This window comes from Falco biarmicus, chromosome 14 (assembly GCF_023638135.1).
Source record: "Falco biarmicus isolate bFalBia1 chromosome 14, bFalBia1.pri, whole genome shotgun sequence".
NCBI classification, from domain to species: Eukaryota; Metazoa; Chordata; class Aves; order Falconiformes; family Falconidae; genus Falco; species Falco biarmicus.
Window position 1 is genome coordinate 19,841,019 of NC_079301.1, and position 13,021 is coordinate 19,854,039.

Consider the following 13,021-nt stretch of genomic DNA (forward strand, 5'->3'; position numbering starts at 1 on the left):
CTAGATTGGTTAGTTCGAATAGAAGGGCTCAGAAATCCATCCATTTTAGATGTCAGGTCTTCAAAAGGAAGAACATTTTAAAACTTGGACTGCTAAAACGCAGAAATGCTGCACGGTGATGTGAAATGGAGGAGTTAATAACAGAAATGGGATGGAGACTTTTGATGTCTTTCTTAATTCTCTTTAATTTCTGTATTGTTGTTACTCCAAATATAAACACATACTTTTCACTGTTAGCACACTCCCTTTATTTCCCCAAAGGGCAACGTCCTAAAAATATTCCTGGATTTAAATAATCTCAGCTAGGATTAACCTGTTAATTATTGGTGTGTTTTCTGCTTGGTAGAAACAATGGAAGCGAACCCCTTCTCACATGAATTCCTCGCCGGAACAAGGCACACGGGTCGGTTTTAACGCCTCGCCCTCCGCCGCCCGGCTCAGTAACCGCAAGCGGCGGTGCCCGGGCTGGCCACGCTGCCCGGTTCGGGCCGGGCCGGCGGCAGCGGGCGACAGCGGGGCGGGCCGGGAGCCGCTGCGGGGCGCGCACTGCGGGCGGCGGGCGGATCAAACGCGGGGCCGCTCACCGGGCGGGCTGGCCCCGGGCGGGCTGGCCCCACGGCTTTTCTGCCTGCCAGGCTCGCCGCAAGCCGGCGCCCTTACCGTCGGGGAGGGCTTCTCAGGGGGGGAGTCTCCGAGCGAGCCGTGGCCGGAGGCGCCCGGCTTCTGCTACTTTCCCGGAGCGGCCGTCCGCTGCGCGCCGGGCCCGGGCGGGCGGGTTGGGTCGGGGGCTGCCGTCGCGGCGTCCCGCTCCGAGCCCCCGGCGCTCGCCCGGGGCCGCGGCAGCGCGCCCGGCGGGGCCCGGCCAGGTGCCGGCGGTGCCACCGAGGGGCGGCGGGACGCGGGCCGGCTCCCACCAGCGGCGGGGCGGAACGCGCCGGGCTGAAAGCGTCGGGCACCGCCGCGGGGCTGCCTCTTCCGCGACCCCAGCCCCGGGGCAGCGCCCGCGCCCAGGGGCACAGCTCCGGCAGCGGGACCGCGCCGCCCCCGGGGTCTCGGCTAGGAAAGGAAAGCTCACAGACCTGGGCAGGGCTGGAGGCCGCTCCGCTCCGCCGCGGGCCCTGGAGGCTGCCGGCGATCGGCGGCTCCGCGCTCTCCACTCCGCAGGGGTACGGAAGGGGCTCCGGCCAGGGGCTCCGCTTCCCAGTCACGTCGCCATAATCTCCTCCCGCGGCTCGCCCGGGCTATTGCGTCTCCCCGTCGCTCCCGCAGTGGCGGTGGCGCGGGGGCAAGCAGGGGACCGACGGGTCCGCCGCCACCGGCCGCCCCCGAGCCCCGACTTGATGGACGGGAGCCGGGAGGGAGGAATCCGCTAAGCCCGAGCTCCGGAAGGTCCCGAGCTGCCCGGCCTGGGACACCTGCCACCGCCTGCTGCCCCAGCGGGGAGCGCAGCGAGGCTCCGCGGCCGGAGGATGCTCGGCGGCGGGTCCTGCCCCGCTGCCCCGCCGGCACTGCGCGGCGGGAGGAGCAGCGCAGCAGCCCGCGCCCCGGCGGTCCGCCTCCGCCCCGGCCCCCTCCTCTCCCGCGCCCGCTCCCGCCGCCCGGCACACGGCGTGACTGACACGGCCTGGGGTGGAGTTGACTCCGCGGTGGGGGGCCGGGGGGGCCGGGGCACAGGGGCGCGCCGCAGCGCGGGGGGCTCGGCCCGCCTGGCCCCGCTGACCACCTGCGGGCCGGCCGGAGCCGCAGCCGGCCGGGCGGGGCCTCGCCGCGGTGCCTGCAGGCAGCGCTGCGGCTGGGGGAGCGCAGCCCGGGGCGGGAGCCGAGCCCGCGGGCGGCGTGCTCGGAGAGAGGGCAGCACAGCCACCCGGCCCCTCGGTGGGCTCTTCACGGGCGGGGTGCCCTCCGGAGCGGACCCGGTGGAGTTCGCGTCCGCTGGGATTTGTCAGACACCTTCTGCTGATACCCTCTTGTCTGATCTATTGTGTTAGAAGGTTTCAAGGTCACGTTGAGATTCTGGTGGAACTAAATTAAACCCATGACTCATGACATTATATGCTTGGTCAAACATTCTTCTTCTGTCCTGTTGTAGCCTCTGTAACTAATAAGAAGAGATCAGTGAACCCTTGACAAATGATCTGAGAAAAAGGGTGAGGTATGAAAAGACATCGTGTGGAGAAACAAATTGCAACCTCTTTCCCCTAGTTGGGGAGCATGGTGTTTGGGGAGCACTGCCAGGAGGTCATACACCTCCCAGGTTTGGTAAGTATTTTCAGAAGCCTGAAAACTGAGCAGAACTTTCATTTCTTCCATTGTAACTTTGCTGGACAAAATATGATCTAGTGTATGGTGAAACCTTATACTAGCATGAGAGGAGAATAGCTGATTTACTAAGGGTTTTGTAGTGTGTCTTCATGGGTAATCAGGGCTGTGTGTTAGTAAAATGCGACATTATAACTCTCAACATTAAAAAAGGAAAAGAGTAAGGAGCTGCATTCTGGAGCTAAGTGTTTTGGAAACACTGCTCCATGCCCACTTCTGTGTCACTCTGCTGCTCTTTTCCTTGCTATGCACGGGCAGTAATCCATGTTCCTGAGGAAAAATCATGACTTAAATCTCTTAGTCCCAAATATGGTGGCTACTGCTGCAGGTGGATAGTTTTGGAAGAGCCACTGTATGAAATAGGGATGGGCAGATGGAAAAACAAATGGTAACTCTGTATCAGAAATACGATAGTAATTTGCACTTGAAGGCAGAGAATCTGAGCTGTGCAACCTCTGGTCCTGCAAAGGTATATCCACACTCATGGAGAGAAGAGTTAAGCGTGTACACATGCGCTTCTAAATTGTGAGGCCGTAGTCATTTTGTTCCTTTAGGTGTTGTACTGGGTTAGGTTGTGCAAGCTCAGCCTGTGAGGTAAACTGTATATGAATAACATATACTGTCACATCTGCGACTGAACTGACCCTGTTGCATTCTGCAAAGAGCTAGACCCAAAGCCAGTCAGAGGCTTCCCACCGACATCGACACAGGGTGGAGGGACTTTCCTAGGAGCTGCCTTTGGCTATCTGGGAGCCCGTGGGATGTGGAAGTAGTTGTAAATCTTACCCTAGTGCCACTTCACCAGTGCAACTGATCTTGTCTCAGAAACTGAGCTCAGACACCACAAGGAAATGTAGAAAAGTGAAGGGTGTAACACTGAAGGTAAATTAAGTCAAATGAAATGAAGATTGCACTGTGAAAGGAAAAGAGTTTTGTGCTGGAACAGTCCAGCAAGATGTGGCAGATTGTATATATACATCGCTTGGTAGCTCTAAATTTAAACTAGATTGCATCATCAGGGATGTTTCTTGAATTTAGTGCAGCAACTACAAGTGAAGTTCTGCAGTTTTGTCCTGCTGTCCTTTACAGGAGGCTGAAGTTGTGCTGGTGACTCCGCATGTGGTGGTTTTTCTTCCAAATCAAAAATCAATCCATTCCCTACAGTGTTAGAGCTAAATTGACATGGCATCAGATTTCAGAAGAATTAACAAGATATTAAAATGTCCTTAGTAACATTATTAAAATGACATTTCTTTATGGGAAAAGGACATTGCATGGGCTGTCCAAATTCCAGTGGAATGTTTTGATTTTCTAAATTCCTGCATTACTACAGTTGGATGAAGGCTGGGTTTTCTCTGCTGGGTCTCTAATCTCCGAGGTTTTTGTTCTGTTGTTCATGTCATTGATTAGAAGCTGTATTCCCTTTATGGATAACAGTGGCCAAATTGAACATATATTTTCAGAAGACTTTAGTCATCCCGGGGAATGTGAGTATCTGTTTCCCTCAGTGTTACTCCAAACCAAATACACAATTTGTAATTCAGTCCAGAACAGAAAAGTGTTTGCAAATCTTTTCGAGTAGGAATCCACAGGTGCTTGTAGGCAGGCTTGATAGTTTGGTTTTACAGCATCTGCGTGACTTTAGTAGGTGCAACTTTGGGCCTGGGCAGAGCTCAGTTTTACTCTGTAGATACCCTATGGAACAACTTACCCAACATAGCTACCCACCTCTGTCAAACGTCCTCTAGAGAGCATTCATCACGTGTATCTCTTCTCTGTGCTGATACAAAGCCCAGTGTGTGTAAAGACAGCAGTAATCGTTGCAGTAAGCAGTGCTGCAGTAAGCAGTACTCTTTACTCACAGTCAGTGTAGTAGTAACAAGAAATGAAATAGTTTCTATAGACTCTGTGACCTGAATTCTTTTGCAGAGAGATTCTTTGAAAAGAAATTCCTTATTTGGCCTGCAGAGTGCCTTGGGAAAGTTGCTATAGATGCCAGCACTTTCTACTGCATTCTCTAAGACTGTTTCAGAAGATGATGGTGTCTGACAGTGTCTGGAGATACTAATTCAGGTGTAAGACCTTTGCTAAACATGTAGATACAATAAATAGAGCCCTTTTCCCACTCTGGCAGATTTAGTTTGTAGAGATCTAGCTGAAAGAGCATTTCGCTCGGCTGAAGGCTTGGGACTCACTGAATGGGCAATTGGTGGAAACCCAGACTTTCAAGGGCAGGGTGCCCTAGTCTTACTGCTAGTCCTGGCCCTGCTGCTCAGGCTGTGCTGTTCATCAGTTGCTGGGATGTCCCTGAGGGCTTTTGAGCAATGACACAGTTTAAAATCATCAGGGTCCGCCATTTTCTTGGTTATGTCCAAGGGGTGCCTGTATCTTGTCGTGCATCTTCACATGGCATAGTGTCATAGCAAGTGTTAATGGTTGTTAGGTCAAAGGATAATGTGACACATGCTGGGCATTGCGCATGAATGACACCTTCACAGGTGGCCTCATGGTGAGCGACCCTTGCTGAGCTTGCAGGGTTTGCCAGTGCCCGTGGATCCTGGTAGTGCTGCACCCATACCCAAGCTTCCTCTTCTCCCAGCTCTGCCTAAGTATCACTGAGGAGTAAGTACAACTAAAAGCTGCTACTCTTTGTGTCTTGCCACAGCCCATCATGCTTTGCCTTGTCTTGCAGTCAATACACCCCCATGTTAGGGAGTCTGTCGTACTCCCCTTGGACCACAGCACTGATATGACTTAGCAAACACCTTGCTCTGTGCTCTTGCTCAGCACCGGGCTCTTGCTGCAGTTTGTGAAGTTCATGGCTGCTGCACACGTGACAGACAGAGCTCCAGAGAAGCATCAGATATGTAGTAGTTACCTTTATGCTGCCAAGCAGAACTCGCTGCTTGAATATGCTCTGCATCCTTGTGTCTGGAGAGGAAAGAACTGCTCCTGATAGTAGGCATTAGAGATTCAAGGATGCCCTAAGTTTTTAAGAGCACAGAGATTTAGCTATGTAATTTCTCATTAAAGATAACAGAAGTTAAACAGCAAATAAACTGTGACACTGTCTGGAGAAGTCCATCTCCTTGTGCTGTGCCTCACAGTGACTGAGCCAGTATGTAGGTATCCTGCTATTATTTCTCAGTTCTTGTGAGGGAAAAAAAACCCCAGGATAAAAGATTCGTGCCAATTCTAACATCTTTATACACCATGTGGAGTTTTCTTAATTGGAACAGACACTGAGCTCTGAGAGATGTTAGACATATGACACAACTTCCACTTACCTCCCTGTCTTTCATTTTTCTTTGCTTTCAAGAAAAAATATATTAGCTATGGTCAAATTTTCACTTCTGAAAAAGTATGAAAGGAAGTCCTTAAACTAATGAATTCCTTTGGTTTTGCATTCCTGTAAATTCAGTGGAGCCCTTTGGAAAATATATCTTAAGATGCTAAAAATTATTCCCAGGATTTTATAAAAATCTCTAAATTACTTTTTGTGGTTTGGATCAGCCCTCCAACTATCATACTGGGAGTACAATCTGGATGTTCATCAAGCAGTCTCCACATATACTGTTAAACAAAAAGGGCTTCAGATGTGCATGATTTTGTGATTATGGCATAGGATGGTCATGAGCATTCTCCACCCTCCTGTTCATTCTGTAGCACTGACTTCATCCGCGGTGGGGTTTCAGTCTCTAGCACTAGAAATTAATTTTCTTATTTAGCAGTGAGACAGATGGATGTAGCAAATCTGAGATTTCAATACAGTTTGCTAAACAAAACCACCATTACATAAAATGTCAAATTACAGCCCATTTCCTCATTACCTTGATGCACACATATTTAGCTGAGACTGAAGAGTAGCTGAAAATCTTTCATTGTTCTGTCAAAAAAAGATATATGTCATTAAATTTCAATTCCAAATACACAAGTGAGAAGAGAATCATGAGAGCTGCCAGCAGAAACATGAAAATGCAAGACAAGCGAACCACACAATTTTTCATTCTGTACTAGTGCAAGTGACACTTTGTTAGGTGGGGTGTCGAGAATACCAATGTGTGGGTATAGAATAGATATGCATGCACTCAGAGTTGAGGCCCACCTGAATTTTGCATTGATTTTGAAGTGCTCATCTGCAGCTGTTTCTAATCCAATCAAATTGAATCGAATCAAATCTGATCTAATCTCATCCCATCCCATCCCATCCCGATATTTATAAGATACCTATCACCACCACAGTGTGTGTGCAGCTGTAATTATGATCCTATAATCCTCTCTCATACCTGTAATGTCAAAGGAAGCCTGCAAAACTATTTGTAGGAATACAGGATTTTTTCTATATTCATGAGCTGCATGAACCTCACTGTGGTGTATCAAAACATCAGTACTCAGTGGTTTACTGAGAGTGAAATAGTAGTGAAGTGTCATCATCAAGATATTTAGAAGCAATTCTTACTCAAACTTTCAAAAAAGCCCAAGGAATCTACACAAACTAAAATGAAATTTTGAAAGGGCTGATCTTTGTGACATTCCCAGAAAGTTTTCCTGTCTGTCCTGTCTTTCCTTGTACCTTCTTATCCAGATAATTTAATTTCCAATTCAGAAATTCTTGACCAGGTATATCTTACTGTCAGTGGTGTATTGTAATCTTTGACAGAAACCACTGATTTCTAATTTATCCTCTTTCTATATTAATCCATCTAATTTACCCTTTAAAAAAAAAACAAAACAAAAAACACAACCAAATTATTTAACCCTTCCAGATTTGGCTTTTTTTCTTTCTCTATTACTAATAGTAGTAATGAATTTCTTTTGCATTATTTAATTTTATATTGAAATGTAATGAGTGTTGGAGGCATAACATCAATAAAGCTCTAAATCCCTAGTTGATGCCACGTATTTGAGGAAAATGAAAGGGGCATTTTTTTTCTTGAGATATCAAGTCCAAATCTTCAGTCCAAACCCTCATCTATAACTCTTGTATGGACAGCATTTTGTGGGTGGGAAGCCTGCAGAACATACAATTACTGCTTTTACCAAAGGGTAATACAATATAGCATGCAACAGCATCTTGGTGACTATTTTCAGCAAGTGAAAAGCAGCACCAAGCCATCCTTATAAGCGATTCTTTCAGAGTTCTGGGAGGGGCTTCAGCTTAATTGTTTTTTTCAGTACCACACATTCTTGAAAAGAGCAGAAGGTGGTATAGTTCATATAAAACCAACAGACGTTCTTCCCTGCCATGGAAATTGTTGACTAGAGTCACACTTGGTAGAAATTTGCAGGAGTTTAAAAGGATCACTGTGATTTGCACTTGCTGAGGATATAGCTATGCATGAGAAAACCAGCAACAAATCTTACAGATCGGTCATGCCATGATAAGGATCCACTTGCTGAGACATTTCTTTACAGTTGAGATCCACTGGATAAACCCAGTCAGTCCTGTCTTCCGAGGCGTGACAGAAGGAGTCAAGGCAGACTGAATGAGGCTCCAATTGCAATTCAAATATACTTTTATAAAACCGTGATTAGTGCTGCTAATCTCGCCTTAGTAAGCCAAAGACAATAACAACGAGGTTACCGAACACCTCGGGTATTATGTAATCCTTTTGCTTAGAAACTTGCTGGTGTGAGAGTGCTTTTGAAACCCATTAGTAAAACTGAACTTGCCAAATGAGCCTTCTCTAGGGAGAACAAAGTCAAATGTGTGCCAGCATGGAGCCAGAGCCTGCCAGGGGCTGAGCGCTTGCAAATCCTATTGCTACCACCAAGAGCTGAGGATGCAAAGTCCTTCGTGTAACTGAGCCCAGTTGTAAAATGAACCGATGGCTGTGGACCTGTCTTTCACCTTGATGGCAGCGTTGGGTATTTACTCACAGCAGACCCCAGTGCATTGACTCGCACTCAGCTGTGATGCCAGCCTGCTTGGTTCGGACTGCACACAGGAGAAGCCACGCTGTGCTCCGTCTCGCAGCATCTGCCTGACCATGAGAGGCACTCACCAGCACCGAGTTAGGCCAGACTGCGGGACCACTTGTCTCTCTTGTCTAATTCATAAAGCCAGTCTTGAACTTTTCTTCACCAGAAGATGGTGATCCCTTCACACAAACAAAATCGTAGAGAGAGGGGAAAAAGACAGCCGAGCTGTGTCAAGAAGCCACAATGAATTTTCAGCAGAAGATGGGAACAGTGGAAATTTCCAAGAGGATACTGGTGAAATTGGAAATGGCTCTTTGAGAATAACTATCTACAGAAAACAAAAAAAATTAATAAGGAAAGGGAGGAGATTTCCTTTCATCATTAAAAACATCAGTATAGAACACATGGAGAAAAACAAACAGTGAAGACACTGTTGCTAGTGGGCTGGCTTTTTAAGTATTAATGGAACGTCACAGAACAAGAGTTTCTTTTATTCTTTTTATCCCAGCTCCCTGCTTGCAAGGTTCTTGTGTGAACATGCAGCAGTTTCCAAGGCTGTGAAATTATCAGACCTGGACCAATGCCAGTACAAACCAATTTATTGGGGTCCAGCAATTAACTAAAACCTAGAAAGCTTGATTAATTGTGGCACTGCTCAGCAGGGAACATTGAGAAAAAAAAATCAGACTAAACTCCATGCAGTGTCTCTGTTCCATATACCAGTTTACACTATATTTACACTATATGTAAAGAAAAGTCTCCTCTCTGTAAGTAGTCTTACTATATTATTTTGCACCACGTACAAAGAATAATTACAATGGCATTTGAGAAATTGCTAGTTGATGGCTCTCTGGATAATCATTTCATAATAGTTCTTACCCTGTTACAATTTTTTGCTATTGAGTTTGTATCTTATTGTAACCCGAACAATGGGATATATTATTTTAAAACATTGTTTTGTTAAGCTTCTCTCTGGAGGGACATCTTGAGAATTCAGCACTGCTCTGTTTCTTTATATTTCCTCAAACGTTCATGTGTGCAAAAAAGGTGAGGCTTTGGTAGCTGTTCAGAATTATTTAGGATAATAATAATAATAAAAAAAAAAACCAAACAAAAAAGTTAAGCTAAGAACCAATTTACCAGGGCAGAACATGTGGACTGAAATGAAATCCTGTAGTCTGAGGAGACAGGAACTTGTACAATTGGGATGTTTAAAAGCTGAATTAGAAATGTCTTTATACATTATGAGAAGCAATTACAATATGTAATTAAGGTGTTAGCTGATTTCATTATGATAGTGTTAACAAGTAGTGTCCACATTGATTTTTTTATTGTAGGGCTTCTCATAAAACCTTGTGCATAAAACAGAATTTTAAATTCTCATTTCTAGTTGCCTTAGTGGTACATTAATCACTTTTAGTGTAATCACTAAGAAGAAAGTAAATATTCCAAGGCAGTGTAATGCACTGCTGCAGTCTATTGTAAATGGGTAGTACAAAACACTGAATGTAGCAATTCATCTTAGTACCTCTTACATCAAAATAATTCAATGGCTAGTAATGGGGAAAAAAAAAAAAGCTGTTAGAGGATAAAAAAGTAGTGGTAAAAGAATAGTCACCCCTGGCCAGTGAAAAGGAGAAGAAAGATACATGCGAATGGTTTTACCTTTTCAACATCATTTTGTATCCTAATCTGCATCCAACTGCGACACTGTCACATTCTCAGATTTAAAGAGTGCAATCTGCAGACAGTGCTAAATCACATTAGGCAGTGGTGATAATAGAGTCCGTGCATGCATAACATCCAGGCAAGACATCTAGCTGGGGCTGTAGGGTGATTTGGGACATTCAATGAGGTAGGAAGGGCTGTCTCCTCCAATTTCACTGTATTTATTGGGGATTTAATGTATTTTTTAAAAGATATTTGCAGTGGAAATCGGTTTGTCGGAGGTCATCTAATTGAATCTACAGCCCTGGCAACCCTTCACAAAGGCTGCCAGAAATGACCGAGTTGCTAATGTTTAACTGTGAATACCCAGCAGGAGTCCTCCCCAGGGCTGAATACAGTCAATTATGTTATTTTTCTAAATATTAGTGACTCAGCTGTCTTTGCTTGTGAAGAGTTGCCAGGGTCACGGATACAATCAGACAGATCCTCCCCCCTTCACTTCTAAGAGATGGGGAGAACCTTTTAAATATCACATCGAATAATCCTGAAGTAGAGGGAAGGGTTCTTGCAAAGCTGTGCTTCTGCTCCGGAGTGGTTGCATAGTTGTGTACTTGTGTGGGGTTCCAGCGGGCCAGGCAGGGCAGCGCAGAATTGCTTGCAGGGAGCACTGTCACGTATAAGCAGCCTCACAGAGGTCTGTAAAATAAATACACATTTCTCAGCTTAGCTCAATAGGCACTAGGGCTGAGATCTGACAAAAGACATGGGTGCCAACGGCTTGTCTCTCCCCTTTAATACTCTTTTGTTCTTTCTGTCTTCTCCTCTGACCCCCTGCCCTGCATCGTGCTCCAAATATCTCTCTGGAGGGAATGTTTTAACGTACAATTTAGTTTTCCATTTTCCTCTGTAGTTTTGTCAGTGAGGAATACAGAGTGGTGGCTGAGGAGAGCTCAGCAGAAGCAGATTCTGAGCAGCATCCACTGTCCAGAGTGCTCTTTGGCTGAGACTAGCAGATGTCCCAGCAGCCCTGCTCCTTTGTCCTCTACTCACACCTCTGCAAGTGTTTTAGTTTTTGATTGTAACTTTCTTCGTTTTTGCTGCAAAGGCTCTTTTCCAAAGCCCAGCCTTCTCCAGCAACAGCATCCCTAATCTCTGTGGTCCACAGTCCAGCTCTTCTTATCTGATCAACAACTTTTGGCAGAAGGGAAAAAGTCCTTCTAGAGCATTTGAGTGCCAGTGCATTGTTTTGGCCCAAGTCTGAGGTAGTGCTTTGGAGTTGGCAAAGTTTCCTAATTTACTGCTGTTAAATTTTATCCAACTTTAGGAATATTATGTGGTTGTGGCCAATCTCCAGCTATTCTGAATCCATCGCAAATACTTTGCCAGCATGTGTCCAAGTATAATCCAATTTTGATGTTTTTAATGCTGATACAATTTCCCTATAAGTACCTCCAAGCATGGCATCTGAACTGCAGTGGACAGGAGTTCAGCTGTCTGGAGCCCAACTCCTAGGAGGTGAGACCTTTGTTCCTCTGGGTCCCTGTCTCTCCTAGAGCTGGAAAGCCCATACTGGATTTCTAGGAACCTCTAGATGTTGCATCTCTAACTTGTGGAACACACACGATATTTCATTTGTGAGTGAGGTTCTTGACATTTCTTTGGAATGAGTCAAGAGTTATGAAATGTCTTCTGCTATTTGACATCAGTACACTTCAGATCAGGGTACCAGTGTTCCGGGTATGTTAGAAATACAGTAGCTAGATAAAACTACCATGAAAGCAGAACTGAAGTTTCAAATGCTTCAGGTACTGCAGAGAACTTGACTTTGAAGAACTGGAAATTATTGCAAGGGTGCCTTTGTAGCTTGTTCTTGCTATAAAAACAGGGAGGAAACCAAACCACCTTCTGTTAAAGCTGGAGTTTCCCCTGGCTGGAGCTCCCCTAGGGAGAAAGAAAATAACCCAGCAAGGGAGAGGAGGCTCGCTGTGTTTAGACAGCCTGTCCTCTTCTGATCTGCGTGTGCCTCTCAGGAGGAGGAATTCCCTAGGAAGGTTTTGATGTCTGGCTAATTATCAAGGCCAATGTCTCCCTCCTGTAGGAGGATATGGGTTGGGGCAGCAGCTGTGGTACTCTAAATTGAAGAGGAGATGGTTTCTTCAATGTTTTCATTTTTTGTTTGCCTTCTCCCCAGATTGTTGTCATGATGGGCAAATACATAGTGTAAAACTCTTTCCTCAGGAGTACATGAGGATTCCACTGTGGAAAACAGGAATCCAAATGTTAGTAATGCTACAAAGTTACATGTGACCCATTTTGGTCCTAGAAACAATCAGGTCAACAGCACCCTGTCCTGCACTCCAGCTCATCCAAATACTCATCAGTGTGAAATGATGTAGATGATGTCCCTTGCTATAAGCAGCTGACAAATGTGTACCAACGAGAGGAAGGAAGATACTTCTATCTCAGCAAATACACCTTATTTTTCTGTTGACGCTGGCACCTGTTACTGTTCACAAGACTTCCTGGGTTTCTGTTTGTTATTCTATAACATTCAGTAACTACCAGTCAGTGTGTTTGTCTTCCTTTGTGAGGGGAGAATTCCCTACTGATTCTATCGCCAAAGAGCTCCGCCACCCTCTTCTGTGCATTAGAAATACAAATATTATAGCAGTGATTGATCATGAGACATTTTGCAGGCCAAATTCATGACTAGTGAAAGCAGGCAGGAAAATTTTGCTTCAGTTTATTTGAATTTATTAATGCCAGCAATTGATTGCTTTTTGGTTCTTCTGTGCCGCATTCTTTGACTAGCCGACAGAACTCGTTTAAGGAATGTTTAACAATATCTGATTGCATGATTTAAGTACAAGAAAATTACAGTCTGGTGGTAGAGTGAGAGCAAAATTATTACCATTGTAGCATCCTTAAAAGATCCTTTCCGTTTGAATCCAGCCACATTATGAAGAGGGAGAAGAGAGCAGGAGTTCTAGCAGCTCATCTTACATCTTGCGTTACATCTTGCATTGCTAAAATGTACCTGCCCCATCTGATGACAGGGGCTGTGCTGGCAAGGGAGGGTGTCTTACCTTAGCTGTCTGGAGATTTCACGGCT

At 45.7% G+C, this 13,021-nt stretch overlaps 2 protein-coding genes across 2 annotated transcripts in view; one reads left to right on the top strand and one right to left on the bottom strand.

The window, feature by feature from the left end:
• The window catches only part of CHRDL1 (chordin like 1), a 45,495-nt gene extending 43,574 nt beyond the window's left edge, over nucleotides 1–1,921 (bottom strand). The window contains exon 1 of the mRNA XM_056359515.1: nucleotides 1,080–1,921. The gene's annotated coding sequence lies outside the window, so the exon portion shown is untranslated. The remainder of the gene's footprint in view (nucleotides 1–1,079) is intronic.
• PAK3 (p21 (RAC1) activated kinase 3) overlaps nucleotides 1–13,021 on the top strand; it is a 198,821-nt gene that overhangs the window by 35,782 nt on the left and 150,018 nt on the right. The gene's annotated exons all lie outside the window — the stretch shown is intronic.